The sequence below is a fragment of the Malania oleifera genome, chromosome 1, assembly GCF_029873635.1.
Source record: "Malania oleifera isolate guangnan ecotype guangnan chromosome 1, ASM2987363v1, whole genome shotgun sequence".
Classification (NCBI taxonomy): domain Eukaryota; kingdom Viridiplantae; phylum Streptophyta; class Magnoliopsida; order Santalales; family Ximeniaceae; genus Malania; species Malania oleifera.
This window is the reverse complement of record NC_080417.1, coordinates 25,228,073-25,234,464: the sequence shown is the minus strand read 5'-3', so window position 1 is coordinate 25,234,464 and position 6,392 is coordinate 25,228,073.

Genomic DNA, 6,392 nt, shown 5'->3' with positions numbered 1-6,392 from the left:
GAAATAAAACTCAAATAGTTTAAAAAGAATTAAGAAAAAAATTACCAACATACAAATAACGGCAAATTTAACATTTAATTTAAACAAAGAAAAAGCAAATTTATTTTATTAAGCATAATATTAATTTTACACAAATTGACCAGGCAAAGTGGTAAAAATTTAAATTTATGTTTGGGAAGACTTTGAATTTAGATTTATATGGATTTTGACGTACAAAATTATATTGAATTTTGTTTGAACTCATTCACATCTAAATTCTAGTTCAAGGTTGATACCTAAAAATATACTTATTTTATGTTTGGAAAGACTTTGGATTCGGATTTAGATTAGATTTTGATAAGATATAATATAAAATTGTGTATTGAAATTTGTTGAAATTCACTCAATTCAAATTTAAGGTTCAAAATCTATATTGTTAGACAAAGTTTCAAATTCTTTCTTTGCTTTTAACTTTGATCATTGGAAAAAAAAAAATAAAAATAAGGCTCAAGCCATAAACAAATAGAATAATTTTCAAAAGTCCAAAATAATTATATTACTCCGAAAGAGAATGTAATGATAGATTTGATATTGTATATAAATTTACTTACCGCAATTAAAAAAATAAATTATTAAATGTGTTCTATAAACTCAGTATAAAATATTTTTCTGATCGTGTTTTCACATTAGTAGCACTGGTCAAATATATAATGTAAAATATAAAACCGAAAGTTCTTAGAAAATGAAAAAGGAATATAAAAATCTCAAGGAGATCCATTTTGAGTCATTTGATTGACTTGAGTGCAGGGCCGGCTCTTCCTTTAGCAGCCGAGGTGCTTGCCTAGGGCCCCAAAAATTTTGGGGCTCCTAAATTTTTTTTAATATTATAATATATTTTTAGGGCTCCAAATTTTTTTTTTAATTAAATAATGTTAACATTATTTATTATACTCTCTTCCCATACATTGACTTCCCAACTAACAAATAAATGTAATTTAATTTTTTTTTTTCAAGTCTCATTGACTTCCCAATTAACAATTTTATTATATTTCTAACTATCTATTACTCTCATCTCTCTCTTTCAACCTCTCTAAAAAAATCTTTCTATCTCTCACACTCTCACTTTCATCTCTCCGTCTCTCTATAATTTTTGTTTCAGCTATTGTGTTTATCATCTTCGGCCTTCTGATTCTCTGTAATTTTAAATCCTAATTCTGATTTCAATGTTTGTGCATTATTTTTCTATTATTTTCACTCTAAATTTTTTTTTTTTCTATTTTTTCTTAGATTTTGAAAGCTTTGAGGTTATAACGTTATATCCGACAAGAATCCAATATCTCTAAAGCCTCGTTTGCTGATCGATTTGTAATAATAATAATAATCATGTTATATTGTTTCAATCTATTATTTCTATAGATTTATTAAATTTATTTTTATTTGTTTACATAATTTGTCAATTTATAATTAGTGTTAATTTTGAAATTTAATTATGTCAACAAGAAAATATGAATCCGGATATGAAAAACGAAGAAAGAAAAGAAATATATTAAATAAGAAATAAAGGGTCCCTGATTAAATCTCGCCTAAGGCCCCATATTATGAAGAGTTGACCCTGCTTGAGTGCGAGAATGTTGTGCACCAGACTATCATTTTTTACTTATCATTTAAAAAATTTATTTTAAATATGAATATGTGAAGATAGGATAATCTTTCTAAAAAGCAATATGGGAAAGAAAGCACACAAATTGATAATTGAAAAACAATTGCCTCCACTTCTTTTTTAAGTTATGAGAATTAATTATATTGTGTTTGATATCGACGTGGTTAATAAATAAATCCATGAAAAAAGTAATTTGTATATTTTTGTTGCATTTGGGTTTGCAGAATTTCTGGTGCCTCATTTGAAAGACTTTGGATATTCTATTGCAAGAATAGGATCTTTGTTCACTGAGAATATTTTTGTTTGCTTTAGGATTCAATCAAATAAAAAATTTTAGCTCGAAAAAGGAAAGGAATTAAAAAAAAAAAAAAAGGAAGAAAACTCTTTTTCCACTATTTTCCTTCTATACCAAACATTACTATTTTTTTATTATTATTTTAATATGGTTAAAAATTAAAAAAAATCAAATGTACATAATGTGTAAAATTATATTTTTATTGATTGATTTGATATATTTTTTATTTATTTTTTATTTTTCTGATAACTAATATGTAAAGGTAAATTCGTTTACATTTTTCTCTCCTTATCCTAAGATTTTGTAAGTTCTAAATAATGCTTTAGTGTTAATTTAAAATTAGATCATATAACTTGTAAAAACTAACTCAAAAAAACTGAAAACTTTGAACTAAAATTAAAATTAATTTTTTGATTCAAATTGATTTTATATGACCATTTGATTTGGTTGTTTGACTAATTTGGTTTTAATTCTAATTTTTGTTGCTTGAAGATTAACTTTGATCAATTTTCTTATCTACCGTTAAAGGTGCTAATTTTGTGGGCGGGGAGACTTGAGCATGTAGCTCGAAAGATGGACGTATTACTTACCATCTGTCGGGAGGGACATCAATAAATAACCATAGTAAAATAATTATTTTCCTTATATGCAAGCAAATATAGTGTATTTCTATTTTTATACGTGTTAAAAATAATAAGAAAAATAATCAATCACACCAAGTCACGAGAACACAAACAATTTTTTACGTGGAAAACTTCCCCAATGTGAGGAAGAAAAATCACGGGACCTAGTCTAACTGAAATCTTCACTATCAATTAAATAATGAGCACACAAAGTCTTCTCTAATCGCAATTAGAGACTACAAATATATCTCATCAAAATATCATCAATCTTGGCAAATACAAAGAAAATTAAAGAGAATATACCAAAATCACGGTTACTGTTCACCGGGAAAAATCCCAACTCTCAAACTCAAAATCCGATCTCCACTGTTCAAATTGTAACTACTTGAGTCGTGAACCTCTCCTCCAAATTTCAGCTTGATCACACCACAAACAAAGTAGGATCGGAGTTTTGATGAAATCTGTGCAGCATGAGAAAAATCACGGTTTCTCTCTTTCTTTTGAGAAGTGACGGCTCCTCCCTTCTCCACTCTCTTTTTATAACTTCTTTTAGGCTATCACCCTAAAGGGCTAGACTTTGGGCTTTTAATAAAGCCCAATAGGTTAAATTTTTGGGTCAAGTTGATGTTCACCCATATATATCATGCTCGTCCATGGGCTTCTCTAGTCCTAACACTATTGACATACAATCATATTCTATTTTCATTGTAAATAATAAATATATGAAAAAAAATGTAATTTATACATGTCACACCGACTTATGTAATTTTTAATTGAATGGAAAAATATTTTTACCTTTCAATATTTTCCTTGACTAATAGTCGAAATAATAACAATAATTTCCAAGCATGTTTTTTTAAAAATAGAAATATAAAAATTTATTTACATTGTTGCTAGTAATTATATATATTATCTAATAAAAAATTTAAACGATTTTCAATCATTTTTTTTAATTCAATCATCCTTCCTAAATTGTCCTTAATTCATAAATTATTTTTATTTAAACTATTTAGAAATTATGAGTGTATACGCAATTTAATAAATTAAACTTATTTAAATTTTAAAAATGTATTTAGTTTATATGATGTTCTTAACTCCCTATTATGTTTAGAATATTTTCTTCTTTAGTCATCTTTTCATAAAACTCTTTCGATGCTCCTAACATTCTACGAGTTCACTTAAAAAGAATTATCAATATATAATATTATATTTATCAAATAGTTTTCAAAATTCAAATAATCTACCTTATAAAGCTTAACAACATAAAGTACCTTAATTCCATCCTCTCTTTTTATTTTTATTTTTTCTAGAAAAATATATCAAATTGGATGAAGTGTTATGGACATACACACAGGTGTGCGCACAAAGGGACCACAAGTAGTTTTTAACTCATATATTTTTGGCCAAAACATACCCACGAAACCCTTCCTCCTTTCTACATGGATGTTCAATTTCAAAAATATAGTACATGTAGAGTAAGGTTATAATTAAATGTTACATACAAATTATTTTTAAGAAAACTATTTTATAGATTTCACTGCAATCTTTATCTTTTAATTTGCCAAAAATCAAATGCATCATTCCTTTTTTTTTTTTTTATGATTACATAGAAACTCCAATCATCAACAAATTTTTCAGACCCCATGGTGTGACACTAAAAAGAAAAGATGGTATGCACTAAAGGATTTCTTCTAAGAGAATGAGAGTACCTTGCATCAAATCCCCATCGCATGTGCCCGAGGCTACTATACATATATTATGACAACAATATTATTTCATTTCAATGTAATATTATTGTTCATACATAGATGTAAGCACACACTATATCTTTTTTTTTTTGTAAAGAAGGGCGGCACCTCCATTTATTTATTGATAAACCCTCACTTTTAGTGGAGGAATATCGTGATTACAAGACAATCAATGAGAGAAATAAAAGACAAAACTTTAAAGGTCTCTCAAAGAACAACACCAATATCCAGTCAAAAAAAAAAAAAATAAGCACACACTATATGTGTGCCTAGCATTTTTAAACTTGCTATATTTTAGGGAATAATGGGAAGTTTAAAAAATAATGTGAAGTTATAAAGATTAAAATAATTTGAATTATTTATACACTAATATATCTATAATTAGTAAATATAAAGATACATTGTACATTGTGGCATTATTAAAAAAGACAATTAAAGAAAAAAATGGTTGAGAAATGTCAATACTTTCCTCAATAATAATGACGAAATAAATTTTATAACATTCATATAAATATTTAGTTTGAATCCAAGAAAAAATTATAATTATATATATTAATATGAAACAAACATAATTTTTTTTTTTTTTGAAACGATGGTGTCTGAGGCCTTTGAACACTCGACTAATCCACCCCTCTGTACTCTTCTCAACTTAAATGTTAAGGTATTATCTCAAATGATAAGTTGTTGCACCCCCCCCCCCCTCCCCCAACAAGATTTGAACCATGGTCCTTTAACCATGAGAGCTTTGAGTTTACTACATGAGCCACCCCAGAGAGTAAAGTTTTTATATACTTAAGTTATACCATTTTTAAAATAATATTGTTACGCAAAATCTACTAAAAGTACATTGTAATGGCAAAATTTGTACCTTGAAAATTATGACAGTAAAATTGAAACAAATGTTAATTTTATAATGAACGAAACAATGAGTACAATCTTTGTATATTTACAATGAAATAGCAACAACAACAAAATCAAACCTTAGTCTTACTAAGTGGGGTCAGCTATATGAATCTTTTTTTGTCAATTTATGCTTTCATCAACCATTTCTATCGATAGATTCAAGGATATTAAATCTTTACTCACTATCTCCTCCTAAGTTATTTTAGGTCTACCTTTACACTCCTTCTACTGCCCCTCATAGTAATTAAGTCATTCTTCCTCACAGGTGCACTATGCAGTCTACGTTGCAAGTGTTCATATCATTTGAGTCGTCCCTCTCTTATTTTATCTTCTATAGGAGTTACACCTAACTTACCATGAATATGTTCATTTCTTAATTTATCTTTCAATGTTATACCACTCATTAATTGCCTTAAGAGTGGATCCATTGATTCGAGGTCTTGAAGAACGTGTCCCAAAGACACTGGTGGATCTGCTGAAGGATTAATTTGATGATCTGCAAATGTTGGAGTTGCTTGATTTTAGATTAATTTGACCAGACCTCTTGGTTTAACAAAGTGAGTGATGAATCTTTCAAATGATCAATTTGACGATATATGAAAGGTGAATTTGTTTAGTCTTAGATCTATTTGATGAGATTTACCAATTTGAGAGCTTGAGGTTGTTCCTAAACAAGTTGATGTTGGATCTTCCGAACGATCAACTTTACAATCTACGAAATTTGAGTAATTTGATTTTTAATATTTAACAAAATTTGTCGATTTGAGGGCACAGTGGTGGATCTCTTAAACAATTGATTTGGCGATCTACAGAAGATGCATTTGTTTGATCATCGATCTTTTTAATAAGATCTGTTTGAAAAGCAAGGTGTAGTCCCAAGAGGGGGGGTGAATTTAATTATAAAAATTTCTTTTAATTCTTTTTAAGAATCCTTAAATTTCTTTTATTTCTTTTAACCAATTCTTGACTTGTTTGTTTGATTTACTAATCACACAAGAACTTACTTCTTTAATCAATCAACAACACTATTGCTTAGCCAAACAAGTAATCAATCATGCAAGTAACCAAGCCAATCATCTACAATTTGAAAACAAACAACCAAATGATTTGCAAAGCATAAGTTACCTGTAGCACAATTTAGATTGATGGAAATTTACAAGATTCGAGACTCTTTGAAATATAAA